Genomic DNA, 17,504 nt, shown 5'->3' with positions numbered 1-17,504 from the left:
AAGGAGGCGCGTAAACACGGGTCCGAGAGAATGCGCCCCCTATACGCACCTATACTGCAGCGTGTATAATGAACAAGTGTCCCCCCTACACGCTACAACAGCAACGAGGGCACAATGCGAGAAAAGGATAATAACGGGCCTGGCAAAAATGTTCGCACTTCGCATGCCGCGATCAATTAACCCGGATCTAAGAGCTCGTTCGTATATTATACGTATACACATTGCTAAACGGCGGGCGTTGCACTCGGCCAAACTCTGAAAAATGCAGTTCGCGCCCAGCTCGTTGATCTTGGGAAAGGATTATGTGTACGTGTCTAGGCGCGCGATACCGGCCTCGCCGCCGCGGCCGGATAATAAAATAGATAATGACCTTTGTGCGTGGCTCGCTCGCTGATAACGGGGGAGAGAAAGGCCGCGCGCGGGAGATTGGAATCGGCTCTGCAATGAAACGCAACAATGGTGCTCTCTGTTGTATTGGCTCGCGCGAGCGAGAAGTTTAACGAGTAGATCGGACATACTTCGCGCGGCCTGATTAAGTTCGATTTCATCCTCGAGCTCACTAAATGTACAAGAGTGAAAAATCACTCTAATAGAGTCAAAGATGACAGAGACTTTTGAGCAGATAAAACAGAGCCAGTCGGAATAGAGTGAAAAGTAATTTTCTTCAAGAGTGATTCATGTCACTCAAATCCTTGAGTGACATGATATTTCTACTAATACTACAAACCTAACCTAAAAATAATTAAACATGTATGTTTATCATCACGCTGCGAGTAACTCTGAAAAAAGATAAATTTTCAAAAATTTAATTATTTTTACTATTATATTTTAGGTTCATTATTTAATTTATTGTTCGTATTATTATTAATTTATTATTCATGCATTTATATTATTATTGCCTAATGTGTTGATTTAGTAAATTAAAATTTTTTGACGGCGACGGGATTTCAACCTGGACCCCTAGCTTGACAGTCGAGCACTCATCCAAACAGGACTCATGTGTGCACAGACTTTCGGATCGAATATATCATCACTACTTTACATATTAACTAAAGTTAATAATATATGAACAATAATTAATAAATAAAATCAGCAATACTTGCATAATGTAACTAAACATCTGATTATTAGATAAGTCAATAATATTTTCCGTGCGACATCACTCCAGCATCGAGTGATTCAGAGAAAATCACTCTATAAGATGATATGACTCAAACTTGAGTGATCTTACCGATCACTTCTTTTTAGAGTGAAAAAATCACTCTTGGAATTTAGAGAGAGTATCGCGTGTACCGGGATGATCGAGAATTGCGCAACGACGGTCTTGAGCAAGCCGGGGTATTACAAAAGGGCTCGCGCATTTGTACGAAAATCGAGAATCACCATGCGCTCGCGCGTACGTACGAACTTCTCTCTTTCGAGCACGATTACATAGCTGCAGCGATTTCCCCGCGCAGCTGATGGAGGAGCTGAAAAACGCTCTTCAAAGGAGTAGTCGATCAATCCTGAAGTCTACCGCCGCCGCCGCCGCCACAATGCGCCGTTATTGCTGCAGCATTTTTACTCCGTCTTCGCTGTATAGACAGCTCTCTCATTGTGTTACAGCGGCCAAGTGGAATTTCGTTCGACTGATCCTAATCCGCGGCTTTCGAAGCTCCGAGCTCTCGGATATATAATACGCTCGAGTAATCGTCGGTCAGCGATTGTGACACGCCGCGTCTTATATAACGAGCGCTATTGCTCCAGCCCATTGTGACGACGATGCAAATCGTTATAATATTTCGGCTGTAACGCGGCGAAGATAAAAAATAAACGGTGGAAAAGAGGCAGCTCTCGTCGGTACAAAGAGTGTACGCGCGGCTCTTATCCAGATTGAATAAATCCGGCGATCCGAGATTTATAACAGCAGCCGCTGAGAGAGAAAGAGAGAAAGTCATTGACTCTCGCATTTACATTTAAGCAGTATAATGGAAGAGCCCCGCTCCGCTCATCGTCCAGTGCACTGTACTGTGCCGCGTCAACGATTCAATTAACGCTCGTATCAACAATAACAAAAACACTTAGCAGTACGACAGTACAATAAAGTATAAACACACAGGCGGAACTGCGTAATCTCTAACTGGTTTCCTCTGCATCGCGCAGCTCTACTTCGGGGGACAGCCTGACGTCAAACTCGTCGGCGGCGGCTGCGGCGGGAACGCGGACGCGCGCGGATTCGAAGTGAGATAAATGAGACGCGCGCGCGAGGAGGAAAAGGAGAGGAGACACACATTCGCGCCGTCGTAACTCAGCGTTATCGCGCGCGCGCGCGCGAGCGGCCTTTCTCTCTCTCTCTCTCTCGGGGATGCGTTTCGGCGCAGGACTTTTGATCTCGTATAGTACCGTATGCGTATGTGCAAATTCGAGGGGCGTTGCTTCTAGGCAAAGTGGAACGAGCCATCGCTGTGTCGAGCAGAAGAAAACATTCCAAGCGTATTATTGCGCTATGACTCTCGCGTTCCAGGAAGCAAGAGCTGCGCGCAAGCTCTTCTCCCAGGTGTTCGGGAACGTGCGTTTTCTATCCCCTCGACCGATACCTATACAGCAGCTACACTCGCGCCGAGAGAGCATTGGAGAGCAGTAGAGCACGCGGTCGCTCGATTCCCTTTCACTAGCCGCGCGATTATTATAGAGGCTTGCTGCCTCTCTACTCTCGCGCGCACACACACACACACACACACACGGAGTACTTGTCCACTTGTCGAGCTCGTCGCTCGCTCGCTCCGTCATTATCGTAACGTCTGCTCTCGTTTGTACGTCTCCCGTGTGCTGTATATGCTACACTGTTGTTGCTGCTTTTGTTTAATACAACAGTTTTTCACTCACTGCGATCAAAATTATGTAAATATAGGCACTCGACAGCACACCTGTGTACAAAAATCCACGCGGTAGCGCACACACACACAGAGGCGCAATCGTGGCCCGATCGCGCGGAGGAGAAGCCAATTAAAGGCTAATTTAATCAGAAAACCCGTTCCTCCGGGGCTCCAAAACGGCGCTCGCTCTCTCTCTCTCTCTCCCTCTGCGCAGCGAGCTGGAGATAAGCCCGGCGTTCGCTGCACGAAAATCCGAGCGTATATTCCGCGGCCGCGCACCAAGTCGTGCTCGCTCGTATAACCCCCCGCGCGCATCCTTTTCGGAATACCTGTGCTCGGACGTACTTTTTAAAACTTCGTTCCCTATCGGCCAACGGTTCCTCCTCGCCTCGCTCTCAATTGAGTCGCGGAGATGAAGGAAAGTCGCGAGCGAGAGGGAAAAAACCGTACACTTGCCTGGCGAACTATTTCGAGGCGCAATACACACCAGGGAGAGGGAGAGACGCTGTCCCGATCACGAGAAAATTGCCTACTTCCTCGTAACGAAAGGCGTCCGTCCGGCTGATTGCTTCTGAATCATAGCGGCGGCTCGTCGCGTCGCGCGCTCCGGCACAAAGAAATGAGAGAATCTCTCTTTCTCGAGGGCACACACGGGCACACGCTCCCGGCAAAAAGCATCAGTGCACGCGAGAGAGGCTCTCTAGCGTTTTTGCCTCGCGTGCGCGCGACTCGAGATTGATCTCGCTTGACGGGCGTTTTTTCTTCTTCCTCGGACCGGACCAGAATTAACTCGCGCGCATCGCACAAAAAGCGCCGGCTTTTCGAAAAATTTGAACCATCTCCCAATCATTACGCGGGCATACGCGTGTTCTCGTATTGCGGCTTTCTTCCCCGTGCACGCATATCCGATGTATGATTGCGGAGGGCATAAACATTCACGATCGGCTGCGCATCTAACGGGACGATCCGGCGGACGCCTCTTAATTCGATCGTTGCGAAAGGAATCTCGAATTGCCCTCGCGTTCTCCAGCGTCATCTACTCCGATTTCGAAAAGAAAACGCCTCTCGCCATTGTGCGCGAGAAATCAAGCGAGCGCGAAAAAACGCAGCCGGAAGATATTATCGCGTCGCAAAGTACGGCAATTAAAAAAAGTCACGCTCGCACTCGCGCGGCACGAAAAGTCGTAGAGAAGTAATTTTGCAGCGGCCGCGCGCGAGCGCATAATAAATGAATTCCTAATCGAAATCCGGCCTCCGTTTATCTGTATCGCGTTATTCAATACTACCATGCGTCCTTTCGCTGGCAAGGCTCCTGTACACGCGTCTATATCGTTATGGTCTCGTTACAACTCCCGGCGCAATTTGTTCGATAACGCGCGGCTCTGTACACTATAGGCGGCCCCGCGCTCTTTGCCGGCCGATTCTTTGCGCGTATTAAACGCGAAAACGGAGATACTATCTCCGCACAAGGGTCCATAATGAAAACTGCATTTTAGTAATTAATTATACGGAACGACTGAGAGAGATCGGGGATTTAAAAAATCCCGAGAAATTACAAATTGCGCTTACGTAAATCGTCGCAGAGAAAAAACGCCACACACTAGGTTCGAATCTAGGAGCGAATTCCAAAAGGTGTCCTTATCTGCGATCGGCGGACGTGTCGCTCGCGCGCGCAGCTGACTTTCGAAGCCTAGTGTGTGCGCGGAGAGAAAAAAAGCGATACAAGCTCGCGCGCGCGTGTGTGTATGTGCTCACTTTCTATGCGGACGACAAATTGCGATGGTTCGCGATACCCTTGCTGATAGTCCGCGGCTGCTGCCGATCTTTACGATCGGATCCCCGAGCGGCTTTGTGCACCGCGTCTATGTGCTCGCTGTGGGACGTATACCGCTGCCTTCGGTTTTATGCGCACCTGAGACGAAATTATTACCCGCGAGAGATACTCGAGGGGAGAGAAATTGTGTTCGGCGTATAGAGGAGGAAGTGATTTTCAATTTCTCGCGCAGCGCCGATCGATCTTCCGCGCGTATCGGGCCGATTTGAAATTCGAACGTCGTTCGAAGAGAACGCGCTGATTTGAATTTGAAAAAGAAAAAACAGAGACATTAGCGGTATAAGGTACATGTAATATATCGGCCGGCAGCGGATCGTGAGCCGCGCTTGAAAAAGTCATTAAGCTACTCGCGCGCGCGGCAGTTTGTCGCAGGTCGTTCTTTATCCGGCGAGAATTCCATTTTCGATCGGGGTTTAAGGTAGTTCACCGGAATATTTATTTTCTTAGGATATCGCTCAAACTTTGTTTACATGTTCAATTAAGTGTCCTCTACAACGTGGTATATTCTTTTTTACCCCCCAAGCGACATTATTTTTAGAGATATTGAACCTTGAAATTTTGTATTTTAACATGGGAAGCCTATACCGAGTCCGAATTTTGAGGACGTTTAGTTGAATTGCGAAGCGAGTTTTCTTAGAATATTTTTGAAAAACCAGCTTATGCTGTAAAATAGCAATACAAATCATGGAGAAAAAGTCGGCTTTTTTTTAAGATACAACAATTCAAAGTTTTCATCCCATGCTATATGCAGTATATCTATATAGGCGCGCAGTGTTTCTCCCTCTTACAAGTTTTGAGAGTATTTTGTACTGTACAATATCTTTAAAAAGGAATTTTCTAATAAAAACCCTGATTGAGCACCACCGCAGCCGGTGAAATACCTTAAAAATGTTTAACAAGCTCGCGCAAGCCGTGTTTATTGTTTTACTTACAAGGAAGCGCCGTGACAAATTACGATGCGGTGTACCGATAGCGTACGCACACAGGCCGATTTTACGATCGCTCGAATCCTACTGTGCTTTCGTTATATACTCTATGTCTTATTGCAGCTCGTTTATGGACCTCCGAATGCATATATATCTTTTCGGCGTATTAAAAAAATAATCGTTTCGAGAATAAATATTTATATCGTCGGCGTACGCGGAGAGCCGGAAACGAATATAGATTATTCGGAAACTATCCGCCGAGATCTTTCGGGCGAATTGCGTGATTTCGCCGTCCTGATGTCATAACGCTAATTCGACGAGGTGATCGACGTGTCGATATTTTTAACAATTGCACAGATAGAAACTAGTGGTAATCGATAACTCGCTCGATCGGCGTTATCGTCTCGTTATCTGGATTGGAAACGCTGTTTCGATAAGTAAATAAATTCTGCTGAATCGTTCGATTATTCGAAACCTCATATTCTTCGCGATTATATTGCTGCCGACGATAACAAAGCTCGCGACTTTTCAGAGAACCAAGGATAATCAAACGACGAGATTCGAGAATCGTGGATTGCGACACGCGACTCTACGAAAATAGCGAAGGTTCTGACTTTAATACTGCGCAAAAATTGTAAATCACACTCCTCGTGTTCTCTCTCTTTCTCTCTCTCTCTCTCTCTCTCTCTCTCTCCGCTATAAAACTGTTATAAAGTTGTCTCGTGCACCGCTACGAACTTCGGTGAGATTTAAAAGCGCAGATTTTTTCGAGTAATCGTGTTTGTACTTCGCGGAGTAAACAATGCGCGGCTTTTTTAATCCTCAAAAAACATCGCGCACCCGCACGTGTGACTTTTTCGATTGTATCTCCGAAATGACACTTTACGTAATCCTGCGCGCAAGACTGTACGGTAATCATATTCGTAAAAAAAAAAAAACAACATCGCCGGCGATCTTGTCGACGATACATGCGCGCGGGACAAATATTTGCGCTGATCATAATTACAGTGACGTATCATCGATCAAAATCGCTTAACTTCATCTCGCGAATTTATCCCTTCGAAAACGAAGGATCGTCGCGCGTTGCGCAAAAAAGGCGCGTTTGCAATAATTTCCCATAATTGCTCGTTCGAAAAAGCCCGTTAATCGCCGCGCGCGCACGAGCGCGCGAGAATTTTAATAATCGCGGCGTACGGCCGTTCCCTTGCACAATCGAGCGTCAAACATCATCTCTCTCACATTGAGCTTCATTAAAAGTATAATGTATACGCCCTCTTTCGAGCCGCTTCACAAAACCCCCGTCCAATTACCGCCGGCGGAGCGCTTCCGATGCGTCTCTCTCTCTCTCTCCTCTCTCTTTCTCCCTCGTCTCGTTACAAGCTCCAGCGAGCCGTTATCCGATGTGGGACAGCAAAAAGGAAAAGAAGAAAAGCGAAAAGTGTCCCTTGGCAGGCGCCGGCCTCGTGTACCAGTATACATCAGTATACAAAGACTCCGGGAGACCTTGATGGCCGCGTTGCGCGAGCGCACCATTGACACTCATTTCTCTCCCCCTCTCGCGCGAGAGATCGCCCTTCCCGCGCGAGAAAGAGCCGCCGCGCAGCGGAGGAATTCCTCTCACTCGATAACGCTACCTACACAGCCGCGCACACGTAGCTTTTCTGCAAACGCTACTTTCCCTTGAGGCGAATGAATTTTCTGCTGGGCTTTTTGCCTCCCGAGGAACAGCTGATCGCGTGTTCAGTCGGATTATGCGCGTATTATTTTTGGGCTTTTCACAATAGGCTTTCGAATCTCTCTCCCTCTATCTAAAAGCAAACTTGTGTAGGCCGCGGAACTTTTTTTCTTCCGATCGTTATCATGTGTAGAACGTAGCCGAGAGCATCGGATATAAATTCAGCGCGCTATGGGTGTTGAGTAGAAAAGGCCGAGTTGAGCAAGACGGACTACTTAGTCCTATATAGCGGAGAACGATGATCCCGATGAATTGAATATTCGGCATCAGCTGATGGCTGTGCAGGACTAGCCCTAAGCAACGAGCGCAGCCGGTTACGTGCGAGAAGTGAAAGCGACTCTTAAAAATCCACTCGATCAATGCGCCGCAGCACTCTTTATTATTATATACGCCCGGCGAGATTTACGCCGCTGACGTAGACGCATTGTAATGAGCACGGAGCGAAAATAAGGCAATTTCGTTCAATTACAGCGCGCACTAAATCTCTTGCCGCTGACGGAAGCCATTATTGTTTCCTTTTTTTTTCTTCGAGACGATCATCCTTGGAAAAATCGCACATTAACACATCATCGCTCGCTCGGCGTCGTCGACCGAATCCGCGTAACGAAGTCGCGAAAAAAATCTCACGCCGAGGAAGAGGAGCGTATAAAAGCGGAAAACGTCGCGGCGAAATGGAAAGTCCACGCGTACACCCGTTAATAAATCATCGGCAAATTAACGCGTGCGTATGCGGATTTGGAACACGCTCGCGACGAGCACATTATTACGCCGGGGACTTTCTATGTACGACGCGAGAGCAAGTGTCAAGTACTTCCCAGGCACTTAACGTATGTACGCGCAATAATTGCACGTTGCGCTGCCGCACGCGGCGAAAGGTCAGGGCTCGATGAATTCCCCCCATTGATGAACGCGGAAAAAGATCGGGGTCGGGTTTCCTATAGATATGGCTTTTTTTTAAGGCCGCGTGCTATGGAGAGGTTTCTCCGAGAGTTGGGATTGTAGAGGACGGAGTGTGCGTGGGCTGTTTTGCGCGCGAAAATTTGATATACTATCTCTTGAAAAGTCACAGAAATTATTGGATCCTTTCATCAGTTTCTAACCTCGATAGGTTGCTAAAAACTCCTAACGCCGAATTGCAGGAAAACCACTTTATAGACTGGCCCCTCCCCCACCACCGCATTTTTCTAATTCCCTTGTCCCCATCGGCGAGCCCACCGCATAAATAGCGGTTTGTCACCTGTGTTAAAACTGTCTTTTGTTAGGTCGCGTAGAAGCAGCCCAGCTTTGGAACGAGTTTCCAACTGATCTCCGCGAACTGTACGGGAGCATGTATCTGGAAATTGTCGACACTTTCGGACCCTCGTCTGTTGTAAGTAGCCATCTGCTTTTTGCGCTGTATTTATTTATTTATTTTTTGTAACTTGCGTTTTTATGTTTTCGTTTAATTATAACTGCGATTCATTAATTTTGTGCTTACGGCGTTCACACGTGCCATTCATTGTTTTGTTTCTTCTTCGAAGATGTTATTCTATTTCATTTTATTTATTTGTTTTTACGCCTTAATTTTAAGTTTTTATCTGTATTTTAGCGTCTGTCAACTTTGTTAGGACTACAGCGTACTGTCAGTCCACTCCTGCACTCATTTTGTTGTAAATATACTCTGTAGCAATTATGACTATAACGGACCCTGAGTCCCTAGTCTGTGAGTAAATGAATTCTAATTCTAATTCCAATTCTTGGGTTGCTTATGCTATAACTGCTACAGAAGCTCTTAATTTTATTCCCTAAGTCGCCTGAACCTGATGTTAAAACCTTAAACGAATAATATTGTGGTGCAAATTAATTTGGAAATTTTGCGAGTGTTACTTGGAGAATATCTTTCAATCGAAATTTGAATACAACGGTATAAGCGTATCTCATAGATGTAACGAAAATATAATGTCAGACACCGTATAATCGGATCTGTGATAAAGTTATTTAATAAAATAAAGTACCCAATTCGATAAATCAAAATGGCATTTCGTCTTATCAAACGATTCGGAATATCTGCAACCATCGCACTATGCTCAAATGGGCAGGATGAAGAGCCCAGGCGCTATGAGAGTCTCCCAGTTGTGAATATTACGGCATCAATTAGCGCTCGGGAAAGCAGAACACTCGCAGACAAAGAAAATCACGAAGCATCGAGGGAACTCTCAAAAGCCTGCTCGACACTGTGGGCTCTCGGAAAACAGGCCCCGCTACAGCTAGAGCAGAAGGAATTCACGTTTTTCGGACAGCGTTAATTAGAGCGCGTGGTAGTGCCCGAAAAAAAGATCATAATCTGCCGCGTCGAGAAGCGAGAGAGAGAGAGAGAGAGAGAGGGAGAGAGAGAGATGCGCGCAGCGGCGGCTCACAATACAAAGGATCGAGAGCGGAAATACAAAAACCCGCGCGGCGGGGCAAAAGCGTGCGGCACAGCACAATACACAGCGCGGCCGATTCAAAAACTCAAATGAGATTTCGCTAGCCGCCTATTAATAGCATGCAAATGCGCTGATAGCATCGTCGGCCGTTAGCGTTCCTTCTTCCTTCGCACTAGCGCGAGCAGAAGAAGATACCCGGTTACAAAGCTCTCGATATAAAAGTCCCGTGAATCAGGCCAGCCGTCGAACTGCCGCACACAATCGAGAGAAGAGCATAGCAATCTCGAAAAAAGAAAAGGAAGCGAAGGAGGCTATACGATGTATACATAAAAGCGCGCTCGCGGAGTGAGAACTGCAAAAGGCCTTGACCCGTAGTACGTAGGCAGCGGCGCAGTATTATGCGCGCCAGAGAATCCCGGCTAGCTATGCGGGACTGTATGGCCTGGCTGTGTGTATATAGGTATACAGCCTGCACACGCAGTAGTCCCCTCTCGCTCGCTACTCGCTGGCGCGAGTCAAAGGACGCTCGCGCTATACTATACTGAATCAGCCGTCGAGGAATGCCAGAACCGTTGTTCGTGCGGTCTCTCTCTCTCTCTCTCTCTCTCTCTCTCTCTCTCTCTCTCTCTTTGCAGCGCGCAACTTTATCCGCGCGAGCGCCGCGTGCACACCTCCTGCGCTATAATAATCGGGTCATTGCACAAGTCCGGAAAACGGCTTATTGCCGCCCCCCTCTCTCTCTCTCTCTCTCGCCTCCTATAAATATTAAAGAGCTATTACGCGCGATATCGATGAGCGAAGCGTCTGAAAATTTTGCGAGAGAAAACGTCTCGGGGGATTATCGAATTTACTGCCTACCATTGCACAAGAGGGGAATCGAAGCTTTTCTTCGAAAGACCGTCGATTTCGTAAAAAGTATAGGCGCAACCTAGCTTTAATGAGCCGGCGCGGAGAGAATTTTATGGCTAAGTGCGCGCGCGTGCATTTAAATAATTTTAAAGCGAAAAAATTCAGCCGGCTTTTTTCGCCCGGAGACTTTCTCCGCGGTCTGCACTAAAACAAATTGTTACTGCAGCAGCCGCCGTCGTCGCGCCCGAGCCTTTAGCCGGCCGTTATTTGGGTTCGTTTCGTTAACCGCGTCCGATTTCAATACGCGAATTATTATATCCTCGCCGGAAGAAATTCAACCTGCGGCTAATTACATCAGCGGCGTGTCGTTTAGCTGAATCAGGCCCAGAAAGATCCTAGGATCCATTAGCAATTACGTAAGGCCGCGCGATGAGAAGCTGAAAAAAAAGGACGAATTATGTCTCCGTCGCTGTAAACACGAGCCTCGCGTTTCGCAATTAGCGCCGCACTCGCGGCTTGCGTATCAATCAATTGGCTCTTAATTCTCTCGCTATACTCCGCGCGGGGCCGTCATCAATTTTCGCGCTATGCACACACCGCGAATAACACCCGCGCAGTGGCGCTCATCGCTTTTTCACCGTCATTACGACTTTTACGTAAGGAGAGCCCGCGCGCGACTTCCTGCTCCGAGAGCTGCGACTACGGCGAGGCGGCGAAAAAAAATATCCGCAGAGAGGCTTGTGAAAACGAAAATCTAAACGAGATCGCATCCGCGCAATAATGAAGCCATCGTGTCATCGAGTCCCGGATTGATGATATTTCTGGTGCTTTTTCGACGCGGGCCGCGTTTACCGCGCCGCAGCGCGTAAGATGCCCGATCAAAAAGCGGGCGCTTCCGATAATTGCGGACCGATATTAAAATTACATTGAATTATTTATGAATTATCTTCAAATTGCAGGGGGAACTCCTGGCTGTGTTATGATTGAGCCATCATCATTACGAGCTTCTTTTTTTTTAATTTGCCGAATTTTCGTACTGCTCGCCATTATCGAGTGGTGTATTGATTGCGCTCTCCCGAGAAATCGACTAGTAATTATCGCTCGACGAGAAAAAAGTAATAATGCTCGTGATAAGACCGCCGGCGCGCGTTGTCTTGTTCGATGTAATAATCGTCCTTATCGCTACATAACACACACGTACACGCTTCAGATCAGTGTAACGTATAGCGGCTCTGGTGTTGTATAATAAACGGATCGTGTGCAGCCGCAGGATTGAAAAATTTTAGGGTTTTCTCGGACTTGCGCAAGCCAGAGTCTTAAATTACAAAATCTAATTTTACGCCGCGAGTTACGATACTGCACGCGGTGTAATAAGTTGCTGTGTGTACGATAAATAAATTCACGGTTATACATAGTACAGTGAGCTGGAGTTTCGGCTCTAGTATTCGATAGGTATTCGCGCGCACTCGAATGTGAGCTTGATTTCCGAGAGATTACGCGCGCGGCGGAGACACTCGAATCTACGTCAATAAAAACACACGCGGGTTCGTAAACACACAGACACGCGGAAGCTAAATATTATCGTCTATTATAGAGACCGAGGCGCTAATAGAAAATTCTTTATCACCGCGACAATTTTTACGATATATAGCCTGGAACTCATTCGGCAAATCCCCCCGTCAATCATCCGTACGCACAGATATATATATAAGTGGCGACTTCCTCCGGTAGCTCTCGAGATGGTTTTTACTTTGTTGAAATAGTTGCGCGTTTACAATGTATACCAGCTGTGTAACACACAACGTGATCGCAAACAATGACAGTGAATTTGCGTCTCTCTCTCTCTCGTCGATCAACTTCCGGTTTTCGCGAAATACCCCAGACGACCTCTCGTTAGAAGATTAGCTTACGTAATGAGCGCACGTGTGTGTGTGTGTGTGTGTGTACGAGCCGCGGACGCAATGTGTGTTTTATGTGGAAACAACGGCGGTAAATTATTTTAAACGTACTAAAATTAGCGGCGCACACAGCTTTTCAAGACTACTCGCGAATCTACGTACCCACACACGCGGACAATAAGTGGGCCATTCATGGGGCTTTTTGCGCAGTGGCTGTAACCGCAGATGAAGCTCGCTCGAGGCTGTGTGTATGAAAAAAAAATCAATACACCTCGGCTCTCGTACGAGAGTAACGAACGTTGTATTTTCAAGTGAATCGCGAATGTGAAAGTCGCGCGCGCGCGCGCGTGTATTTTGCGGCGTTAAATATTTAACGCGCGATAAGCACGCGAAAAGATTAATTTATTCCGGAGCTGTGTTCCATTCAATTCATAAGCCCGCGTGTGTGTGTGCGTGTGTACGCTGCAGCAGCGTGCAATTAAAATTTCCATCGGTTTCGATTAAAACGTGTACAACGATACACACGGGCGAAATGTATCTCGCAATACACACTCGGAGAACTTGGAGGCTCGACAGTCAAACCTAGATACGTATCCGCGCAACGAAATGAGCGGGAGCCGTGTAGGAGAGAGAGAGAGAGAGAGAGAGAGAGAGAGAGAGAGAGAGAAAAAAAACAAAGTGTAGCAGCAGCACAACAGGCCGATTGACTCGAGCTAGCTCTGGTATACGAGATATGCAGATGAACTAATAGTGTATACACGGGACCGAGATGAAGAGAGAGAGAGAGAGAGAGAGAGAGAGAGAGAGAGAGAGAGAGAGAGAGAGAGAGAGAGAGAGAGAGAGCAGGAGATAGAATAAAAGATCATAAGCGGCGATAGCCGCGTCCAACGGGAAAGAGAGAGAGAGAGAGAGAGAGAGAGAGAGAGAGAGAGAGAGAGAGAGATAAAAGGATTCTTCTGTCATTATTGAGCTCGCGAGCGAGCAGGAGAGCTAAAAATGAATGGCAGCGGCTGTCCGAGAGAGGCTCCAATTATCTCCCGACTATCGAACTTTCGAAGATATTTCAAAAGCTCGTCCGAGAGAGAGAGAGAGAGAGAGAGAGAGAGAGAGAGAGAGAGAGAGAGCGCAGATACAAGCTGCGAAATTTCTCCAACGACGTCACCGCGGACCAATCTAGAGGAGCGAAAAAAGGAGCCGTACAGCGATAGCGATCAACCTCTGAGCGAATTTTCGACTAGGGCAAGGCTGCGCGCGCGCGAGAGAGAAAACGAGTAGTTTTGCCGAGCGTTTGCGCAAACATCGCGCGGGGAAAATCTCTCGGCAGCAGTGGATAAGGATCGATATTTTTGTGATCGATGACCGACTCTGTGTACATAACGATTATTTATTTATTTTCTTTTCCAGGACAAGTTGGGCAAGCAACTATATAAAACTCCCATCGAAATTCCGAGCGGGAACGCGGGAACAATCAGGCCGCGGCGACATCAATTACCGACGAAATCGACGGAAAACTCGGCGCTAATTGCAACGCGGACGGAAAAAACAACGATCTCTGTCCGTGTCATTCCCAAGAAGCGCAGAGCTATCCGATGGGAACCCACGCGTCTCTCTTTCATCGCACGCGGTCGTTCACATGAAAATCGAAGAAGCTACGCATCGGGGAAGAGAGAAGTCAAGTGAAGAAAAATGCCGTCTCTGGGACGCTCGGTTTTCCGTCGAGTGTCGAATTCTGATGCACCTGCCGCCCGAGCCACACAACCGTTAATCGTATTAGGCCGTTGCTAAACGCCCCGGCGAAACTCGGACTTTCTCGTAACGCGATACATAGGTACAGCGTGTAATCCCCGCGGATAATTAAGTACGCGGCCTTATCTCCGCAACGAAGACAAAGCGGACGCATTAGCTCACAGCGCGACTGACTTCTAAAGGTTCTAACGATTCTCGATCGGCACGCGTCTCATTCGTTCTGTTTTCGTCGGCGCTGCGTATATAATCGAGGCGTCAACCCCCCGCCGCGTGAGAAATCAGAAAAGAGCGCTATCGGCGAGGGTAGCGGGCGGACTCGATCGCGCGATTTATATACTTACTCTCGTGCGCGCGGCCTTTTTAAATTGGAGCTCGTTCGCAGATAAGAATCGCGGCGGCGTTACTTTGCGGGATTTCATTTAAAAGTGTAAGAGCTCGTAATAACAAGGCTCATTTTCAATGTATTGAATTTATCAATCAAAATTAACTCAATCGATTTTAGAGTAAAAATATCAGTATTTATTATATCAAAAAGAATACAAGTTGTAGGAAAGTGCTAGGGCTGAACTGAGGGCTACAGTCCGCAGAGGGCTGCAGCTTAGATGCATATTTCGCCTGCATATAAAAGAAAAAGGTCCGAAAGCATTTTATTGCACATCTGGACACATCCTAATCCGCGGACCGGGGACGGTGCGTCTCGAAACGGTCAGCGAGCGAAAGTTTTATTGCATTACCTGGGTGTGGGGTTTTTCCCTGAATAGCAAAATGCTTAAAATATAAAGCCGTGCTCGCGCACGTATTTCTCAACACAATGCCGCGCTAAGCTTTTTACGGCCGAAATTGAATGGGCCGATCATTTCTCAAAGCGCCTTATTCTCGCGCGACAAAGTAAAAGCCTCTTCGATCCCCGTATGTGCTTTACGAGCGCGTAATGAGTTTCGTAAAAAATGAATCCGCGAACGCACTGCGCAGAGCTAAGTTATTAATTAATATCATAGGTATATTAGAGCGACGTCGCGCGCCCGGCAACAAATCGGTTCTCTCTCCGCGAGGCGCACAAAGCTCGCGATAACATTGACAGGTGGCCGCGGCGGCGGCGGCGGCATAGCAGACCGGTCACCGAAATACCCACACGCCGGCTCATTAAGTCGATCGATAAACCTTTTCCAAAGAAACTTCAGAAAAGCAGCGGAGTTTCGTAACGAGGTAAACTTGTATCTTTTCTCTCTCGCTCTCTCCCACTGCTGAGCCTCTCTCGGCTTGAAAAATGCTGCACACATTAATCCGCGCTGAAAGAGGCCTTTAGAACAAAGTGCCGGAGAGTAGTATAGAAATAATTCATGTGCCGCTCACGGCTCTCGGTACACGTGTGCGCGCGCGTATGTGTGTGTGTGTGTGTACACTCACTCTCGTTAAAGAAATCCTTGCTAGGAGTGACCAAAAATCGGCTTTCTCATGCGCGCGCGGCGAGTGTGTGACTCACGATCGGCAGCGTTTTTTTGCGCGGATTTCACGATCGGCCGGTGTTGGTTCTTCGTTATGCCCCGTAACCTAGATTAGGTGTATGGGAGGGAGAGGGAATTACTGTACGTCTGAAAATAATAGCCTATACTGTCGCTGCTGCATTCCTCGCTGGCACCGAAAAACCGTCCAGCTTTCAAATTTTTCTAATCAAACAGGGCAAAATTTGCAATTCCCGTGTGAGAACACGACCAAAAATACGTATCGAGCGCCGATTGTAAATACATAACGGGGAAAAGGAGAGAACGCCTGCGTGTCCCGATCGATATAGCCACTATGGCGCCTCGGGCCCCAAGAACCCGATGCCCAAAGGCTATACGGTTTGACAGATTTTTTTTTTTTTTTTTAGAGCAACGAGTTTCGCAAGATCCAAATAACGATCGGCAGAGAGCTCTCCGGCGGAATTTCAAACGGCTCCGATTTACGTTTTCGTACAGGTTTTGTAACCCGTAATATCAGAGCGACTTCGATTACGTATATTCTGCATATGCGGCGATTAACAGCGCGTTACTAGAAAACTACGTATTAATCGCTGTAGCACAAGCTACCGCCGCCGTCGCGATCGTGAAAGGTCTATACTCAACCGATTCCGATAGTCATGCCGCTCTACGCGTTCCTTACGCTGTATATAATTGATCGCGATAACTTTCTCGACATCACCATGCGCCGCCTGGATTTCTCGTCCGAAATGCGTTGAATAACCGAAAACCTATAGTAGGAAGCTGGAAAAATCGCAACGACGTGAAAATTCGTAATGACTGAGGGCCACACGCGCGCGCGAGACTCTCCTAGACATATCCCATGCAGTCGTTACCGGCAATCTCTCGATTATTATAAACGCGCGGCGCGGCGAGAGATCGTTAAACGAACAATGGAACGCCGAGAGAGAGAGAGAGAGAGAGAGAGAGAGAGAGAGAGAGAGTCGCTGAAAAATCGGTGTATATAGATAGGGGCAGAGATTTCATCAGTGCAAATTATCTCTCTTTCTAGTCGGGCGATGGATAAGATATACAATACACGCCGCCGCGCGCCAGCGCAGAGAGTCACGAGTGTCTGTGTGTGTGTGTATGCGCCTATTATGTTTTTGACTAATTTTATCGTCCGTATCATTGACGGGTATCAAAATAAAGCACCGCAATACTATTGTACGGCCGCCGCCGTGGCGAATCGATCGATAGCGTATTTATGTGAATCCCGGCGTCGAGTGAGTGTTTATACAGAGTATGCGTACACAAAACGCCAGCTATCCGCATAGCGGTATTATACTCGCATCCTTCTTCCCGGTCTAAAAATTCGGCTTTCGCGCCTCGCGACTGCAGCAGCAGCAGCGCGAATTCGAAACAGTCGACGGCTGCATCGAGAGAGGGGGAAAGAGAGAGAGAGAGAGAGAGAGAGAGAGAGAGAGAGAGAGAGAGAGAGAGAGAGAGAGCACAGGTGAACCCGGAGGTGGCGGCGGTGGAACTGGTTTAAAGGAACGTTGTGGGAGTGGAGAGGGGGAAGCACCGGCCGAGGAGTGAGGGACATGTCTTCCACGCTCGATCCTTCCCCCCCCCCCCTCTTCTGTATTATACGGCGAGGGTGTTATGCACTTTTTCCAACGGCGACGCCGAGTGCTTTGCCGTGTTTTTCCCCGCGGAGATATCGAATCGAGATCGTAATTGTTATATGTAGATCGCGGGAACTTCCTTCTATTATATCTAGCAACCGCCGTGAGATAAGCGCGCTTTCCTTCGCG

The sequence above is a fragment of the Nasonia vitripennis genome, chromosome 5 (genome assembly GCF_009193385.2).
Source record: "Nasonia vitripennis strain AsymCx chromosome 5, Nvit_psr_1.1, whole genome shotgun sequence".
Lineage (NCBI taxonomy): Eukaryota > Metazoa > Arthropoda > Insecta > Hymenoptera > Pteromalidae > Nasonia > Nasonia vitripennis.
This window is presented reverse-complemented; position numbering follows the sequence as displayed.